General features: G+C 43.4%; 1 protein-coding gene across 2 annotated transcripts in view; it reads left to right on the top strand.

Annotated features, from left to right (window-relative positions):
- Positions 1-20,517, top strand: part of CNTN5 (contactin 5) — a 2,189,536-nt gene that overhangs the window by 1,856,155 nt on the left and 312,864 nt on the right. The window lies entirely within an intron of this gene.

Here is a 20,517-nt window from a genome sequence, read left to right as displayed (position 1 = left end):
AACCCTTAAAAGGTTATTTCCAGCTGGGCGAGTTATTACTTATGAAAAGCATAGATGATAACTTTCTGATTGATGGAGGTTTGACTCACCACACATCAAGTTCTCTTGACCTCCTACCCCTACAGGCTATATCCTCCTTTTTTAAGTTACCCCTGCCCCTTTGTAGTCTCAGTAGTGGCTGGCCATGCACATTTTTTAATGGGTTGAGAGAAGAAAGTCTCTGGCATCAGCCTAGCTGCCCTAAAAATAAAAGGATTGGGTGTTAAAATTCCAATTGCCCAATCCATCCATTCCGAAACATCAGTTATCCAGGGAGGATCAGGAGGCCCCAAAAAACTTTGATTGATCAGCTAATCTTGACAAAATGTCCCACTCCAAACCGATTACACGTGTGCAGGTTATAAGAACAAAAGTAAATCCATTCCTTTATTAAGCAAAAATGCTGCTGGGTTGCAGAGAAATCAATTTTATAAGTTATATGGAAATGAGTCTGGAAGTGCTTTGGGTGGGAGGGAGCACTTCCACTGCCTAATCTATTAGCTCCAATCTCTGCCTAACTCCTCCCCCACTAGATGATTGGCAGTTAGCACTACTGCACCATTGTTTAAATTTGCAATTTGCCAGAATTTCATAAAAATTGGCACAGATTTGATTTGCGTCCAGTTGATTCGCTCATCTCTGCCTCCTACACATACAGTATGCAGTGTGTTGGGGAAGGTTAGAATGAGCTGACAGATCAGACCAAACTCTGATCAGAATAATCAGTCCGTTTTTTTCATATGTGGAAAAGTTAGACGTCACTCTGAATGAGTCCGTTACTGTGTATGAGAGAATTTTTTTCTTTTTTCTTTCTACAATTGCTACCAAAATTAGTGAAACATTTTTAGCATTGGATAGAAAGGTATTTTAGGAAATTATTAAAAGACGATCCGAATCGGGTAATGACTAGAAATATGTTCCACAGGAAGCCGTCCATCTGGATGATATTTAATGCTACAGTAACTTAGATAAGAACATATTGTGCAGAAATCCACCTACACACTGTATAATCACAACTGAAGGTGTAGTGTAGAGGACGGTAATTACTAGTTTAGTTTTCTCCTTGCACACATTGGATCAACTGTTGTCATTGAATGTGACATTTCTTTTTTTTACCTTTAAGTACCTTGAAGTCTATCTTATTTTATATGCTTCGTAGCAGATGTTCAGTAGCTCTTTTTTCTGATACAGAGCTCCAAATCCTCTCCATAAATATGATTATAGAAGTGAACAAGTTAGCTGCCGCCATAGGAAGCCTCTATAGATTTTACTGGATACCGAGTTCAATATATAAGTAGTTTACTACACAATTTTTTTATATCGATTGTATACAGTAGGCACCTATTGTCCATGGATGTGTCTGATTTCGCAGCTCAGCCAAATTTACTTGAATCCTGCAGTACCAGGCAAAGCCTGTGGACATGAGTGGCGCTGTTTCAGGAGAAGATTTTTTTTTTTTTCAATCCAGGATAGTGAAGATGCAAATAGCCATGCAAAACTCAACTTCATCAATTGGTACCAATACATTTTCTAAAGGTGGACAACCTCTTTAGATTGCAGTTGATCTTTTAAGCTTGCCTGATGACTGTCTTTTGTGTATGGGGGCCTCCTCGCTCTCCTCTGGTGGAAGAAGTCAGTGAGGATAAGATTTGGACGGCAGGATATCTTCCCGATTTTTTTCTTTCGGAGTAAGATAAGCTGCTGCCAGTTGTGTTGACAGCAGCTTTCTCCTCTCTTCCTTCTAAAAACACATGTACGCTCAGTCGAATCAAGCATGCATGTATATGAGAGGGTCAGTAAAAGGAATAGCTGATAGCGTATCTCTGTGACCATCTTTATATTCCTCGTATACTGTGATCCCCTTTTCATGTAGTAAGGTTCAAAATCATATTTGTCAATTAATTGATTTTGGCATTTGTGATGTCATTTCATATTTTCCAGAGTCATGGTTTCTTGATTGCTGCCTCCCTCAATATTCTGCCTAACAAATCAAGACTAACCATCCAGCCCTGACAATTGTCTACTTGAATGATATTGTATGTATCAAATTCTTAAAGAGGATTTTTGACCAAATTTTTCATGTTGAACTGGACACATGATTAAATAATAGATATGCAACAGAATAAAACATTTTTTTAAATGTTGCCTTTCCTTTGCAGAGATATTATCAATCAAAGTATTTGGCATCTAATGAGTTAAAGAAAATTGTCTCAGTGGGTGTTAGACAGTTTTCACTGGCACCATGTACTTCTCCCCTGTATGATGCTGACAAGTGATTTAATACATGTGAGGAATGCCTGTTTCTAAGGCATTAATCACATGTATTAAAGCTGTCAAACAGTCGCAAATCATGCACACAGATTGACTAAAACATAAAACCCGAGCACGCTGAAGATACTCAGCGAGCACCCAAGCATGCTCACCGAAAGGGCTAACAGAACATACTCTGTCATCACTAAATCACTAATTCTGACCAATCGTAAGCGGGCAGCAACACAAAGTAAAACACACCCTTACCATAGCTTAGAGCAGATTTCTCAGTATGTGAGATATAATTACACAGCTCTAACCTCCTGCATCCCACTGTGGGTCACGTAGGCTGGGTGACCCAATCAGAGTGTCCATGTCCCTTTTTGAACATTTGAACAAGCCCCTATGTAGCAACTGGCTACTGAGAGAACTGGAACATTGGAACACTGGAGCACTCGCTGAGTCCAGGTAACTGGACTCAGAAAATAGCCTTTAGAACATGGCCATACAGGAGAAAAAAAAACAGGACAAGAAGAAATACCGGGAACACCTGGAAACGTCCATTACTTTGTCTTCTTTTTCCAGGCTTCCCAGGTGTTGGGGGATGGAGGTCAGTCCCACCTCCATGGTTGGTCTGGGTATCTTTCCCTTCCGAGATCAGTCTCGAGAAGTCCAGTTCCCGAAACAAAAACTTGCACTGAAGCGTTGCCGGTCAGGCAGATGCTTGTAACTGTACCAGCCACAGGGGACACTTTGGTGCCAGAGAGTTGATCTTGTTCAGCCCAAAAGGGGGTTTGAGTCCTGGTATTCATTTTCTTTCATGATTTGGGTACTTCAGTTACCCTGAACATTGGCTGAGAAGGTGGGTGCCGGCGCTGGTGGTGGTGGGACCTCTCAAAGTCCGATTCTTCCTCCACTTCGACATCTCCTCACTAGAGGCTGGTCATGTGATCCCCACGGTGTACCAGCCCTCCCAGCACCAAACTTTACAGAAGTACACCTTCTCCCTGACATAGAGGCTATGGAGACAGTAGGGCAATGTCTCTCTCTTGACCATCGCCCGGTTGACGTACACCTTCCCTCCGGTCCCTTGTTCTTTAATGAACCCATAACCTTTTGGGTAGTTGGAATCAATGATTTGGCCTTTGGTACATTGTTCCTTGAAGGCTGCTCTTTTCGGACCTGCCAGCTATTCCCGGGCTAAAGCTTCAGACCTGCACAGCATCCAGGAGCTCCCGCAGTCACCGAAACCCATGGAAAGCCAGCCTCTCAGGAATTGAGGGGGTCCCACTGTCCTCTGTCCCAGTCAAAGGACTCGGGCTGAGCCCATTGCAGGGGAGTGCGGGCAGGTAAAAGATTTTTCTCCTCGTCTTCTCCCTGAACCTCTTGAGACAGTTCAGATGGCCCAGCATGGATGCACTGATCAGGGGATGACACATCTTCCAGGGCTGGCATCCGATCTTCCTCTGGCATCTGGCTCCCATACATTAGCCGGACTTCATGTTGGATCAGACCCACCTGCGGTTGCAGCATGGACGCCTACTGGATCTTTCTGGTAGCGGCTCCTGGGGGTGGTAAGAAAGATGGTGTCTTCATCAGGCGATCAGTCCATCTTCTCGACGTTCTCAAACTCACAGTACTCTTGGCTCATCTTCAGAGAAAAATTGCGTGTGTACCACCTCAACTTCCTCTGTTGGTACCAGGGATCTTCCATCAGACATAACAGCTTCCCTGAGGCTCACCATTCTTCCCTTCTGCTGAGACCCGGCCAACATCTTCCTCACAGGGGAGACAGAGATATGTGTTATGATATTGGCATAGTACTGCTGGAAACCACTGGCCGAAAGAGCACAAGCAGGAACAGCAAGCGCTAGTAGAAGTTCTTGGAGTTAGCAAGGGAGTTGTAGGAAACAATCTGTAGATAGGTGAGAACAGTCTGGGTAAGAATGTTTAGAAGCTGGAGACTGGAACTAGACTAACAGCTAGGCAAAATGCTCAAGCAACGAGTGAGAGATCCATGCGGCTTTAAGTGGGCCCAAACAGGAAACAACATGGATCCCACAGGTTCAGAATCTGCCATCTTAGTAAAGTGCAATTGCAGAACACAACAGCAGCTTCCAGTGGTAAGGAGTGGGATTGCAGCATAATTATTAAGGTGAACAATGGCAGCCACTAGTGGTCAAACTGTAGAAGGACAACAGGAATTCTGACATTATGACACTCAATACCTTTTCTGGGCCCTAGGGCCAAAACTGCTCCGGCTTACTCACGAAGCTTGGAATGTGTCCTCATGCTCCATGGAGACTTGGCACTGACAGGACCCTTTCCTGCTGCATCCATTGTCTTGGAACCTGTTAGCACTGTAGTGTCTAGCCCTTCCTAAGAGCTCCACTCACACACTCGGCTCTGCTAGACTCCTCAACTTCTCTCCACTCTCCACTGACTAAAACTAGGAAGTGCTTCCCCTATTAACTGATCTAACCCCTCCCAACTAGTGGACTAATCCCCTGTATTAACTCTATACTACCCTGTGTGGTGGAAACTATATTCCTATCGTTTGTAATGGTTTCCCTAGTGGACAGACCTCCTCCATTTCCAGGGACGGTCTTGAGGATAAAACCTCCAGGAAAACCCAAACCCAAACCAGCCATAAGGATAAAATGCAACACTTTTTTATCAAACATATAACATAACACATTAACATATCACACTTCACGTTAACCCCCTGTTGCCATGACCTCTTCCATAACTCTTCTACATTGGATTCCAGCCTCTTCACCTCGGCTATGTCTCTGAGCATGGATTACCTTGTACTTTCTGTGTCTTGTTCAATGGAGGTTGGGCTCAGTCTCCTCACCTCGGCCGTGTCTCTGAGCACTGAACACCTTGTACTTTCTGTGTCTTGCTCAGTGGTGGTCGGGCTCAGCCTCCTCACCTCGGCCATGTCTATGAGCACTGAACACCTTGTACTTCTGTGTCTTGCTCAGTGATGGTCGGGCTCAGCCTCCTCACCTCGGCCGTGTCTCTGAGCACTGAACACCTTGTACTTCTGTGTCTTGCTCAGTGGTGGTCGGGCTCAGCCTCCTCACCTCGGCCATGTCTATGAGCACTGAACACCTTGTACTTCTGTGTCTTGCTCAGTGATGGTCAGGCTCAGCCTCCTCACCTCAGCCGTGTCTCTGAGCACTGAACACCTTGCACTTCTGTGTCTTGCTCAGTGGTGGTCGGGCTCTGCCTCCTCACCTCGGCCATGTCTCTGAGCACTGAACACCTTGTACTTTCTGTGTCTTGCTCAGTGGTGGTCGGGCTCAGCCTCCTCACCTCGGCCATGTCTATGAGCACTGAACACCTTGTACTTCTGTGTCTTGCTCAGTGATGGTCAGGCTCAGCCTCCTCACCTCAGCCGTGTCTCTGAGCACTGAACACCTTGCACTTCTGTGTCTTGCTCAGTGGTGGTCGGGCTCTGCCTCCTCACCTCGGCCATGTCTCTGAGCACTGAACACCTTGTACTTTCTGTGTCTTGCTCAGTGGTGGTTGGGCTCTGCCTCCTCACCTCGGCCATGTCTCTGAGCACTGAACACCTTGTACTTCTGTGTCTTGCTCAGTGGTGGTTGGGCTCAGCCTCCTCACCTCGGCCATGTCTCTGAGCACGGAACACCTTGCACTTCTGTGTCTTGTGCAGTGATGGTCAGGCTCAGCCTCCTCACCTCAGCCATGTCTCTGAGCACTGAACACCTTGTTCTTCTGTGTCTTGCTCAGTGGTGGTCGGGCTCGGCCTCCTCACCTCGGCCATGTCTCTGAGCACTGAACACCTTGTACTTCTGTGTCTTGTGCAGTGATGGTCGGGCTCAGCCTCCTCACCACGGTCATGTCTCTGAGCACTGAACACCTTGTACTTCTGTGTCTTGCTCAGTGGTGGTCGGGCTCAGCCTCCTCACCTCGGCCATGTCTCTGAGCACTGAACACCTTGTACTTCTGTGTCTTGCTCAGTGGTGGTTGGGCTCAGCCTCCTCACCTCGGCCATGTCTCTGAGCATGGAACACCTTGTACTTTGTGTCTTGCTCAGTGGTGGTTGGGCTCAGCCTCCTCACCTCGGCCGTGTCTCTGAGCACTGAACACCTTGTACTTTCTGTGTCTTGCTCAGTGGTGGTCGGGCTCAGCCTCCTCACCTCGGTCATGTCTCTGAGCACTGAACACCTTGCACTTCTGTGTCTTGCTCAGTGGTGGTCGGGCTCAGCCTCCTCACCTCGGCCGTGTCTCTGAGCACTGAACACCTTGTACTTTCTGTGTCTTGCTCAGTGGTGGTCGGGCTCAGCCTCCTCACCTCGGTCATGTCTCTGAGCACTGAGCACCTTGTACTTCTGTGTCTTGTGCAGTGATGGTCGGGCTCAGCCTCCTCACCTCAGCCGTGTCTCTGAGCACTGAACACCTTGCATTTCTGTGTCTTGCTCAGTGGTGGTCGGGCTCAGCCTCCTCACCTCGGTCATGTCTCTGAGCACTGAACACCTTGTACTTCTGTGTCTTGCTCAGTGGTGGTCGGGCTCAGCCTCCTCACCTCAGCCGTGTCTCTGAGCACTGAACACCTTGCACTTCTGTGTCTTGCTCAGTGGTGGTCGGGCTCTGCCTCCTCACCTCGGCCATGTCTCTGAGCACTGAACACCTTGTACTTCTGTGTCTTGCTCAGTGGTGGTCGGGCTCAGCCTCCTCACCTCGGTCATGTCTCTGAGCACTGAACACCTTGCACTTCTGTGTCTTGCTCAGTGGTGGTCGGGCTCAGCCTCCTCACCTCGGCCGTGTCTCTGAGCACGGAACACCTTGTACTTCTGTGTCTTGTGCAGTGGTGGTCGGGCTCAGCCTCCTCACCTCGGTCATGTTTCTAAGCACTGAACACCTTGTACTTCTGGCCTCCAGGGAGGCTGTAGTCTGGAATATGACAGCACTGGAGGATCATGGTTCCTGGTCACTTTCATTCCTCTCACATATTTGACAGTTAATGTGTGTTGTTTTTTCTTGACATGTTTTTTTGTGACCCTGTTGACTATTTACAAAAAACTTTTTATAGTTCTGTGATCGCCCCAATATCTTAGTCATTTCAGGAGCTGCATCCTCTGTAAGACTGGTAACTATTTTTGTCTTTTCAGATCAGTTAAATCTCTTTTTTGCCCCACTTTGCCTGAGGAAAACCATCTGCCTATACTTTATATCTTAATAAAGTGCGTTGTATCCTTATTCCGCACCCTCCTCATTACTCAAATACTCATCACCTGATCTGCTTCATCCAATAAGCATTCAGCTTATACAGTGCAGAGATGGAAATCTGCATAAAAATGATGATCTGGTAAAAATACTCACTGCCTAATAATTCTACACACAGTGTACTCACCTGTTTGATCCTGTGATCTGGTCATTTTTACCATACAATGAAAAAAATGTTAAAATTGCGTTTTTTTCACAATTTCCCTGCACTTGAAATGGATGGTTTTTTTTTCCACCATTCCACCCATAACATATTTCTTTCCTTTATTTATATATATATATCATGGTAAATGAATAGATGTTATTAAAAAAAACATTGTCTAGCAAGACAAAAACCTACATATGACTATATTGCCAGGAAAATAAAAAAATAATACAACACAAATATAAAAAATCAAAAATATTACTAATAAATAATACTAATAATGCTATCAACAACAATAATAATAAGAAACAAAAATAATAAAAATAATACTAGTAAATAATACTAGTAAATAATAATAATAATAATAATATCAACAATAGTCAAAACAATAACAACCAAAAAATAATAAAAATAAAATGAAAAAATAATACCAGTAAATAAAAATAAATAATAATAATGATAATATCAATACTACTGATAGAAATAATAAAAAATAATCAAATTAATATAAATTATAAGATAAAATTATCAAATAAAAAATAATAGAATGAATAAAATTGGAACGTTAGAGCTCATAGAAGATAACGAAAAATGCAAGTGAAAGGAAAACCTTAAATGCGGGGGATTAATATTCGTCATTTAATACAACAGTGCCTGTGCAATATTTTCTGTATTTTCAGGAATAAAGATTGTAAATGCTGAAAGATCAAATATGTGAAATAAATCAATTGAAAAGACAAATAATTGTTAAATAAGACCACTCACAGTATATAGATTATATTTCTGCGGGGGTCACATATTTCACAATACCCGATCAGCAGCCCAGTATCCCTTATAAGATTAGATTGATTTTGTTGACGGAGGATGATATTAATAACCAAACGTGACAGGGACCCCATCTGCTCGAATTAAATATATTGTTCCCTTTTTTCTATTTTATATCATTATTCCCCAGATGACAATGAGAACAGAGCCGTTATTAATATACTTCACGTGGAGTGTAAAAATCAATCCTGCCGTAGATAATCTGTCACCTCCACTTTATCTGAGCCTCGTAACCTACATATTTATCATACATGGTGGTGGGAACTTTTTATCCTGCCTACTCCTGTATAAAACAGCTCAGGTCAAGGAGCACTGATTACATGTAGAAGGAACAAGCGATCCCGTCCCAGTCAATCCATCATTTATCCAAACTCATTGCTCCGTTGAACTCGTCCTTTATGTTCAAGAGTTTGTTAATATTGATAAAGTGATGTCCTCCTTCATGGTCGTAACAGAACGGACCACTATAGTGTCATGTGTAAAAACTAATGAGTAGTGATGAGCGAGTATGTTTTGTTAACCCTTTCGCCAAGTATACTCAGGCGACTACCGAGTATCTTCAGCGTACTCGGTGATATGTTTGAATCACTCCCGTGTGCATGATTTGCGAATGTTTGACAGCTTTAATACATGTGAGGAATAGTTACATAGTTAGTAAAGCCGAATAAAGACTTGCGTCCATCAAGTTCGACCTGTAAGTTATGTAGTTGCTAAAGTTGATCCAGAGGAGGGCAAAAACCCCAAATGATTTGGCCAATCTTCACCTGAGGAAAAATTCCCTCCCGACTCTGAAACCAGCAGTCAGAATAAATCCTTGTATCAACTTACTATTTTATTCTATTTTTAAGTATATGCTGAAATCTGCCTGGTATCTAGAAATGCATCCAGTCCCCGCTTGAACTGGTGTAGTGAATCCGACATTACCGTCTCCTCACTCAGTGAATTCCATATTCTCACTGCTCTTACCGTAAAGAACCCCTTCCTATGCTGGTGCTGAAACCTTTTCTCTTCCAGTCTTAGTGAGTGCCCTCTTGTTACCGTAATATCCCTCCTTTTGAACAAATCCCTGGCAAGGTCTCTATACTGTCCCCTAACATATTTGTACACATTTATTATGTCCCCCCTCAACCTTCTCTTTTCCAGGCTGAATAGTCCTAGTTTTGCCAACCTCTCTGGGTATTGCAGTCCCTCCATTCCCTTTATTAATTTTGTTGCCCTCCTTTGTACCTTTTCAAGCTCATTTATATCCTTTCTATATATTGGGGCCCATAACCGAGCACAGTATTCCAAGTGTGGTCTGACCAGTGCTTTGTACAGTGGAAGAACAATGTTCTCATCCTTTGCAGCTATACCTCTTCTGATACATCCCATTACCCTGTTTGCCCTTACAGCAGCGGCCTGACTTTGGGCACTCCAATTTAGTTTGCTATCAATCAAGATGCCCAAGTCCTTCTCCATCTCTGAATTCCCCAATGATTTCCCATTCAGTGAGTACTGGTGACTTCCATTTTTCCTTCCCATATGTATGACCTTACATTTCTCCTCGTTAAACCTCATTTGCCATTTAATGCTCCACCTACCCAGCTTATCCAAATCCCTCTGTAGGTCTGCACTATCCTCTTTTGTATTAATTGTTTTACATAACTTTGTGTCATCTGCAAATATTGATATTTTACTATTTATCCCGTTGACTATGTCGTTAATAAAGATATTAAATAACATTGGGCCTAGTACAGACCCCTGTGGTACCCCACTAGTGACGCTTACCCAATCTGAGTATATTCCATTTATAACCACCCTCTGCCTTCTATCCCTTAGCCAGTTAGCTACCCACTTGCAAACATTTTCCCCGAGCCCCATCATTCTCATTTTGTATACCAACCTATTATGTGGCACGCTATCGAACGCTTTTGAGAAGTCGAGATACACGACATCCACTGGTTCCCCCTGATCTACTCGAGAGCTAACCTCCTCGTAGAAGTCAATCAGGTTTGTTTGGCAGGAGCGATTCCTCATGAATCCATGTTGGTTCGGGGTTAATAGATTATTAGCATCAAGATGCTCCGTAATCGCCTCTTTAATGAAGCTTTCAAAAATTTTGCCCACAACGGACGTCAGACTCACCGGCCGATAGTTTCCGGTGTTACTTTTTGCTCCCTTTTTGAATATTGGCACTACATTCGCCTGTCGCCAATCAAGTGGTACAGACCCAGTCTCAACAGAGTCCTTAAATATAAGATATAACGGTCTGTCTATCACATTACTTAGTTCCCTTAGTACCCGTGGGTGTATGCCATCAGGTCCTGGTGATTTGTTTATTTTAATGTTACTGAGGCGTTTCTGTACCCCAGCTTGGGTTAGATTTGTCATACTTAGTGGAGGATTAAGCTTGTCCTTTCTCATTTCGCCAGTTAGTTCTATTTCCTTTGTGAAAGTTGCCGAAAAAAATTTATTTAATAGATTAGCTTTATCCTCATCTTTCTCTATGATATTGCCTTCATCACTTTTTATCGGTCCAATATTATCCGATTTAATCCTTTTACTATTTATATACGTAAAGAACAGTTTGGGATTTGATCTACTTTCCCTAGCAATACGTCTCTCTGTTTCCTCCTTCGCTATTTTTATTTGTTTTTTACAGGTTCTCGTTTTTTCCTTGTAACACATTAGTGCCTCCTTACTGTTTCCCTGTTTCCTCTTGAATGCCTCTTTTTTTGCTATTTAACGCCCCTTTTACGTTCTTGTTCAACCATATTGGTTTCCTCTTATTTCTGGCCCTTTTATTCCCATACGGTATATACCTCTCGCACTGAGTATTCAGAATTATTTTGAAGGTTTCCCATTTACTATTCGTATTCCTTTGATTAAGAACTTTGTCCCACTCAATAAGTTGAAGGTTTTCTTTCAGCTGGTCAAACTTCGCCCTCCTAAAGTTTAATGTTTTTGTTGTTCCCTTATTGATAACCCTACTGAAGGGCATTTTGAAGTCGATAATATTATGATCGCTATTACCTAGGTGCCCCCCTATCTGTACCTCAGTTATTCTATCAGGCCTATTAGTCAATATTAAGTCCAACACGGCCTTCCCTCTCGTTGGTTCCTGCACTAGTTGGGAGAGATAATTATCCTTAATATTTGTCAAGAACCTTTTTCCTTTCTGAGATCTACAGGTTTCAGTTTCCCAGTCAATATCCGGGTAGTTGAAATCCCCCATTACAATCACTTCATTATTTTTTGCTACTTTGTCTATTTGTCCTAATAGCAGATTCTCATTCTCCTCTGTTATATTGGGTGGCTTATAGCAGACCCCCAGTAATATTTTATTATTATTTTTAGTTTCCTCTATCTCTACCCACATGGACTCGACCCCCTCTTCTCCCTCTCCTATATCTTCCCTTAGTCTGGGCTTTAGACATGACTTTACATATAAGCAGACTCCTCCGCCTTTCCCCTGTTTCCGTTCCCTTCTAAATAAACTATAATCTAATAAATTTACCGCCCAGTCGTAGCTATCGTCTAGCCAAGTCTCTGTTATACCTACGATGTCATACCTCTCCTCCGATATAAGCGCCCGCAGCTCATCCGCCTTATTGGTCAGGCTTCTTGCGTTGGTCAGCATGCAAGATAAAATTTTGTGGTTATTTAGCATCCTACTCTTCTCTAATGATCTAACTGTGCTATCCCCACCCCCCTCTCCACCCTCATTATATTCACTTATCCCCTTCCCCCTTGCTTGCCTCACATCCCACCTATTTCCTTGGTTTCCCCCCCCGTCTCTAGTTTAAATACTCCTCCAACCAATTAGCCATCTTCTTCCCCAGCACTGCTGCACCCTCCCCATTGAGGTGCAGCACGTCCCTACGGTAGAGCCTGTAGCCGACCGCGAAGTCGGCCCAGTTCTCCATGAACCCAAACCCTTCTGCCTTGCACCACCTCTTTAGCCACTTATTCACCTCCCTAACTTCCCGTTGGCGCTCCTGTGTGGCTCACGGGATTGGTAGTATTTCTGAGAAAACTACCTTGGAGGTCCTTGCCCTAAGCTTCCTACCTAGATCCCTGAAATCATTTTTAAGGACCCTCCATCTACCACTCACTTTTTCATTGGTGCCAATGTGGACCATGACCTCTGGGTCTTTGCCAGCCTCTCCCAGTAACCTGTCAACCCGATCCGCGATGTGCCGGACTCGAGCGCCAGGGAGGCAGCACACCGTTCGGCGATCCCGGTCTTTGTGACAGATTGCCCTGTCTGTACCCTAATAATAGAGTCACCCACTACCAGGACCTGTCTAGCCTGCCCTACACTTCCCCCCTCCCCCTCATTACTGGAGCATACACTCCCCCGGCGGTCAGAGGATCTGTCGTGCTCCAATAATGCCGGTTCTGAACCAGCCTTCCCATACTCCTTCCCTCTATCCCTTCTAACTGTTACCCAGCTCCCTGCCTGTTCAGCCTGCACTTCCCCACTATGCTCCACCCCCAGTGTTGACCCATTGAGTGTCTGCACGGTGAGCAGCAAACTCCGTTCCATGTTGTCGATGCTCCTCAGTACTGCTATCTGAGCACTTAGATCCAGGATTTGGGCTTCCAAGTGCACGATATCCTCACATCTCTCGCAGCGGTATGGATCCCTGAGCGGTAGCTCAGGGAATGCATACATTGCGCAAGATGTACACTGCACGGCTCCGGCCAACATGGACGTCATTCTAAATATGGGGATCCAGTCAGTATATATGTACAAGTACAAAACACAATTATTTATATATAGGTGTATGGACGGGGATCAATTAGGGATTTTCAAGTGTATTGATTAGATATCGGCGCGGGATCAGTTAAGTATGGACGGGGGATCAATTAAGTATCTATTAAGTATGGACGGGGGAATCAGCTGAGTGGGTCAGGTGGAATAATTAAGTATGGACGGTGTGTCAATTAAGTATGGACTGGGGTAAATAATTAATTGTGGACTAGGGAATCAATCAATTAATTATGGTCTGGGGGTTAATTAAATAGGATAAGGGGTAAAGCAAATAAATACGTATGGACGGTGGGTTAATTAACTAAAGACTGGGGATCAATAAGTATCAATAATATCAATAAATATGGACTGGGGAAATAATTAATTGTGGACTGGGAAATCAAGCAATTAATTATGGACAGGGGTTAATTAAATATGGTGGGGAATAAGGCAAATAGATAGCGACTGGGGATCAGTAAAAGTGGACAAGGGGAATCTATTAAATAGGACAAGGGGGATCAATCGATTATGGGCTGGGGGGGTCAATCAGTTAAATGTGGTCAGGGGGATCACTTTAATATGGACGGGGGGTGGTCGGGGATCAATTAAATGAGGACGGGGGGTTCAATTTAAATGTGGTCAGGGGGATCAGTTAAATATGGACGGGGGGTGATCAGGGGGAACAATTTAAATATGGACGGGGGTGATCAATTAAATATGGACGGGGGGGTGATCAATTAAATATGGACTGGGGAATACAATACACTTACAATACAGATACAAATATAATACAGTACAGCACACACTTGGGTTCAGTAGGGCCGCTTATCGCGGCCTCCTGCCCCTCACTCACCTCCTCTAGGGATGCTGCACGCTATCACAGCGCGCTCGTCCCTCCGGTCGCCTCTTACCGGTCCTCCTGGTCACCACCACTTGGCGCCCTCCGCCGGCCGGCGCTGCACGCTGTAACAGCGCTCTCTAGCGCTCTCTATCGCTCGTCCTTCTGGTCGCCTCCGGTCCACTCGGTCACCTCCGCCTGGCTCCCTCGCCGGAGGGCCGTGAGCCTAGTCGGACTACGCCGCACACCGCTCACCACAGCCCACGTGCACACACCCCGCGCGGTCCCACTTCCGGTCCCGCTGCTTCCTGCTTCCGTTTTGTACACCTCTCCTCCTGTAGCTTCACAGCAAGAAGCAGACATTCCTGTGTAAGAAGCAGACATTCCTCACATGTATTAAAGCTGTCAAACAGTTGCAAATCATGCACACGGGAGTGATTCAAATATAACATCAAGCAGCTGTAAATACTGGGGGCTCGGCCCGAGCATACTCGGCGAAAGGGTTAACAAAACTTACTCGCTCATCACTACTAATGAGAGAACAATGACATTGATTGTAAAACGCAAAAAATTAAATAAGGAAATAAATACATAGTGGTCGCAATATGCAAAATCTTTGTCTTGTTCTGAACCGGACCTAGCAGCATAGTTCTCCAGGTCAGTTCGATCATGGTGGTGCCAAACTTGTATAGATTTTGTTTTACATTTTAGTGAGTAAAAAAATTTGGAAATTTGTAAAAATAAAAATTGGGGGCTTGACATTTTTTGACTGTTTTTAAAGTTTTTTGATTTTTCGATTTATGGAGCCGTATGAGAACTTGTGTTTTTGGTGCTGTAATTGTTATTGTCATTTTGTGTACATGCAAACATAAAAAACGTTTTTTAATTGATTTTCTCTACTTGAACACACTACTTCAATATTTCACAGTGGCTCAGTGGTTAGCAATGTATGGTGGCTCAGAAGTTCGCACTATTGCTTTGCAGCACTGGGGTCCTGGGATCAAATCCCACCAAGGACAACATCTGCAAGGAGTTTGTATGTTCTCCCCGTGTTTGCGTGGGTTTTACCCCGGGTTCTCTGGTTTCCTCCCATGCTCCAAAGACATACTGATAGGGAATGTAGATTGTGAGCCCCAATGGGGACAGAGATGATGATGTCTGAAAAGTGCTGCTGAATATGTTGGCAGCAGGCAGAACTCTAAAATTCATATGCAAAAAAGTAGGCCTACTTTATTGACCCATCTCCGTGTGACCTTTTGGCTCCAGAAAAACCAGCAGTGACCCCGTTTCATCCCCATTCTCTCTCATGCTCACTGATGGTTTTTTTTTCTGAAAACAGAACGTCTCACTTAGATATATCAATAAAGTAGCCCCACTTTTTTACAAATTAATTTTCTAGTGGTGCCTGCTTTTTATATAATAAGTGGTCTTTAAAGGAAATCTGTCAGTAGGTTTTTATTATTTAATCTGACAGCAGCATGAGGTAGGGGGTGATTGATTACAGCAATGTATCACCTAATTTACTGGGTGCAGCAGCTATGATCCCTGTTTTCTCTGAGGCAGTTCCAGCAGAGCTCAGAATGCTGAGCTGTGTATAACCCCGCCCACACCACTGATTGGCAGCTTTCTCTGAATAACACCGCCCACACCACTGATTGGCAGCTTTCTCTATATAACCCCGCCCACACCACTGATTAGCAACTTGCTCTGTATAACCCCGCCCACACCACTGATTGGCAGCTTTCTCTGTATAACCACGCCCACACCACTGATTGGCAACTTTCTCTGTATAACCCCGCCCACACCACTGATTAGCAACTTGCTCTGTATAACCCCGCCCACACCACTGATTACATAGAAACATACATAGTAACATAGTTTTTAAGGTTGAAGGAAGACTAAGTCCATCTAGTTCAACCCATAGCCTAACATGTTGATCCAGAGGAAGGCAAAAAAAAAACCATGTGGCAAACGCTAAGCTCCACATTGAGGAAAAAAATTCCTTCCCGACTCCATACAACAATCAGACTAGTTCCCTGGATCAACGCCCTATCAAGGAATCTAGTATATATAACCTGTAATATTATACTTTTCAAGAAAGGCATCCATGCCCTTCTTAAATGTTACAACATCATGCGGCAGAGAGTTCCATAGTCTCACTGCTCTTACAGTAAAGAATCCCCGTCTGTGATTATGATTATACCTTCTTTCCTCCAGACGTAGAAGATGCCCCCTTGTCCCCGTCTCAGGCCTCAGAGTAAAAAGATCAGTAGACAGGTCTTTGTACTGTCCCCTCAATTATTTGTACATAGTAATAAGATCACCCCTAAGCCTTCATTTTTCCAAACTAAATAACCCCAAGTGTAAAACCTGTCTTGGTATTGCAGACCCCCAGTCCTCTAATAACCTTGGTCGCTCTTCTCTGCACCCGCTCTAGTTCAGCTATGTCTTTCTTATACACCGGAGACCAGAACTGTACACAGTATTCTAAGTGTGGTCGCACTAATGACTTGTATAGAGGTAAAATTATGATCTCATGAGCATCTATGCCTCTTTTAATGCATCCCATTATTTTATTTGCCTTTGCAGCAGCTACCTGACACTGGCCACCAAATGTGAGCTTGTTGTCCACCAATACACCCAGGTCTTTTTCAGTGACACTTTTGCCCAGTGATTTACAATTAAGCATATAATTATACATTTTATTTCCTCTACCCAAGTGCATTACCTTACATTTATCCCCATTAAAGCTCATTCGCCATTTATCAGCCCAAGCTTCTAGTTTACATAGATCCTCCTGTAATATAAAATTGTCCTCCTCTGTATTGATTACGCTGCAGAGTTTAGTGTCATCTGCAAATATTGAAATACTATTCTGTATGCCCCCTACAAGGTCATTAATAAATATGTTAAAAAGAAGGGGGCCCAATACTGACCCCTGTGGTACCCCACTGTTAACTGAGACCCAGTCTGAGTGTTTTCCATTAATAACCACCCATTGTTTCCTATCACTGAGCCAGTTCTTAACCCACATACATATATTTTCCCCTATCACCATTGTTCTCATTTTATGTATCAACCTTTTGTGTGGATCCGTATCCAAAGCTTTTGAAAAGTCCATATACACAACATCCACTGCATTTCCTTTGTCCAATCCGGAACTTGCCTCCTCATAAAAACTGATCAGATTAATCTGACAGGAATGGTCCCTCGTAAACCCATGTTGATATTGGGTCATGAGGTTATTTTTCTTCAGATACTCTAGTATAGCAAATCACTTCACTGGCTCCCATTCCCCCAGCGTATCCAGTTCAAACTACTAACACTGACCTACAAAGCCATCCATAACCTCTCTCCTCCGTACATCTCTGAACTAATCTCCCGATATATTCCTTCACGTAATCTCCGGTCCTCCCAAGACCTCCTTCTCTCCTCCACACTTATTCGTTCCTCACGCAATCGCCTCCAAGATTTCTCCCGAATATCCCCCGTCCTATGGAATTCTGTGCCTCAGCACGTCCAATTATCCACCACACCTGGATCTTTCAGACGGAACCTGAAAACCCATCTCTTCAAGCAAGCTTACAGCCTGCCATGACCTTGCTTGCTGCCACCTCAACCAACAACACCGGAACTACTGCAACCCCTCAACCTACTGTCTCCATCCCTTTCCTGTAGAATGTAAACCTGCAAGGGCAGGGTCCTCTTCCCTCTGTACTGTTCTATCATTGTTACTTTGTTTACTGTAAGTGATATCTGTATTTAGTATGTAACCCCTTCTTATGTACAGCACCATGGAATCAATGGCGCTATATAAATTATTAATAATAATAATAATAATAATAATAATAATAATAATATAGCATCTCTTAGGAAACCCTCCAGGATTTTACCCACAGTAGAGGTTAAGCTTACCGGCCTATAATTTCCAAGTTCAGTTTTTGTCCCCTTTTTGAATATTGGCACCACATTTGCTATACGCCAGTCCTGTGGTACAGACCCTGTTATTATGAAATCTTTAAAGATTAAAAATAATGGTCTATCTATGACGTTACTTAATTCCTGCAGTACTCGCGGGTGTATCCCATCCGGGCCCGGGGATTTGTCAACTTTAGTGATTTTTAGACGCCGCCATACTTTCTGCTGGGTTAAGCAAGTGACATTTACTGGAGAATTTTTGTTATCACTGATCATGTTTTCTGTTATGCGATTTTCTTGTGTGAATACGGTTGAAATAAAATCATTTAACATATTGGCTTTTTCCTCATCCTCATCCACCAATTCACCCAGACTGTTTTTAAGGGGGCCAACACTATCATTTTTTTTTTTTGTCAACTTTCTCTGTATAACCCCGCCCAAACCACTGATTGGCAGCTTTCTCTGTATAACCCCGCCCACACCACTGATTGGCAACTTTCTCTGTATAACCCCGCCCACAACCCTGATTGGCGGCTTTCTCTGTATAACCCCGCCCACATCACTGATTGGCAACTTTCTCCGTATAACCCCACCCACACCACTGATTACATAGTAACATACATAGTAACATAGTAACATAGTTTTTAAGGTTGAAGGAAGACTAAGTCCATCTAGTTCAACCCATAGCCTAACATGTTGATCCAGAGAAAGGCAAAAAAAAACCATGTGGCAAACACTAAGCTCCACATTGAGGAAAAAAATTCCTTCCTGACTCCACATACGGCAATCAGACTAGTTCCCTGGATCAACGCCCTATCAAGGAATCTAGTATATATAACCTGTAATATTATACTTTTCAAGAAAGGCATCCATGCTCTTCTTAAATTTTAGTAGTGAATCACTCATTACAACATCATGCGGCAGAGAGTTCCATAGTCTCACTGCTCTTACAGTAAAGAATCCACGTCTGTGATTATGATTAAACCTTCTTTCCTCCAGGCGTAGAAGATGCCCCCTTGTCCCCGTCTCAGGCCTCAGAGTAAAATGATCAGTAGAAAGGTCTTTGTACTGTCCCCTCAATTATTTTTACATAGTAATAAGATCACCCCTAAGACTTCATTTTTCCAAACTAAATAACCCCAAGTGTAAAACCTGTCTTGGTATTGCAGACCCCCAGTCCTCTAATAACCTTGGTCGCTCTTCTCTGCACCCGCTCTAGTTCAGCTATGTCTTTCTTATACACCGGAGACCAGAACTGTACACAGTATTCTAAGTGTGGTCACACTAGTGACTTGTATAGAGGTAAAATTATGATCTCATGAGCATCTATGCCTCTTTTAATGCATCCCATTATTTTATTTGCCTTTGCAGCAGCTACCTGACACTGGCCACCAAATGTGAGCTTGTTGTCCACCAATACACCCAGGTCTTTTTCAGTGACAGTTTTGCCCAGTGATTTACAATTAAGCATATAATTATACATTTTATTTCATCTACCCAAGTGCATTACCTTACATTTATCCCCATTAAAGCTCATTTGCCATTTATCAGCCCAAGCTTCTAGTTTACATAGATCCTCCTGTAATATAAAATTGTCCTCCTCTGTATTGATTGCGCTGCAGAGTTTAGTGTCATCTGCAAATATTGAAATACTATTCTGTATGCCCCCTACAAGGTCATTAATAAATATGTTAAAAAGAAGGGGGCCCAATACTGACCCCTGTGGTACCCCACTGTTAACTGAGACCCAGTCTGAGTGTTTTCCATTAATAACCACCCTTTTTTTCCTATCACTGAGCCAGTTCTTAACCCACATACATATATTTTCCCCTATCACCATTGTTCTCATTTTATGTATCAACCTTTTGTGTGGAACCGTATCAAAAGCTTTTGAAAAGTCCATATACACAACATCCACTGCATTTCCTTTGTCCAATCCGGAACTTACCTCCTCATAAAATCTGATCAGATTAGTCCGACAGGAATGGTCCCTCGTAAACCCATGTTGATATTGGGTCATGAGGTTCTTCTTCTTCAGATACTCTATCATAGCATCTCTTAGGAAACCCTCCAGGATTTTACCCACAGTAGAGGTTAAGCTTACTGGTCTATAATTTCCAAGTTCGGTTTTTGTCCCCTTTTTGAATATTGGCACCACATTTGCTATACGCCAGTCCTGTGGTACAGACCCTGTTATTATGAAATCTTTAAAGATTAAAAATAATGGTCTATCTATGACGTTACTTAATTCCTGCAGTACTCGCGGGTGTATCCCATCCGGGCCCTGGGATTTGTCAACTTTAGTGATTTTTAGATTCCGCTGTACTTCCTGCTGGGTTAAGCAAGTGACATCTTATGGTGAATTTTTGTTATCACTGATCATGTTTTCTGTTATGCGATTTTCTTGTGTAAATACGGTTGAAAAAAAATCATTTAGCATATTGGCTTTTGCCTCATCCTCATCCACCAATTCACCCAGACTATTTTTAAGGGGGCCAACACTATCATTTT

This window comes from Phyllobates terribilis, unplaced genomic scaffold (genome assembly GCF_046119375.1).
Source record: "Phyllobates terribilis strain yellow unplaced genomic scaffold, ASM4611937v1 Scaffold_2__4_contigs__length_985480577, whole genome shotgun sequence".
In the NCBI taxonomy this organism is placed as follows: Eukaryota; Metazoa; Chordata; class Amphibia; order Anura; family Dendrobatidae; genus Phyllobates; species Phyllobates terribilis.
This window is presented reverse-complemented; position numbering and strand designations above follow the sequence as displayed.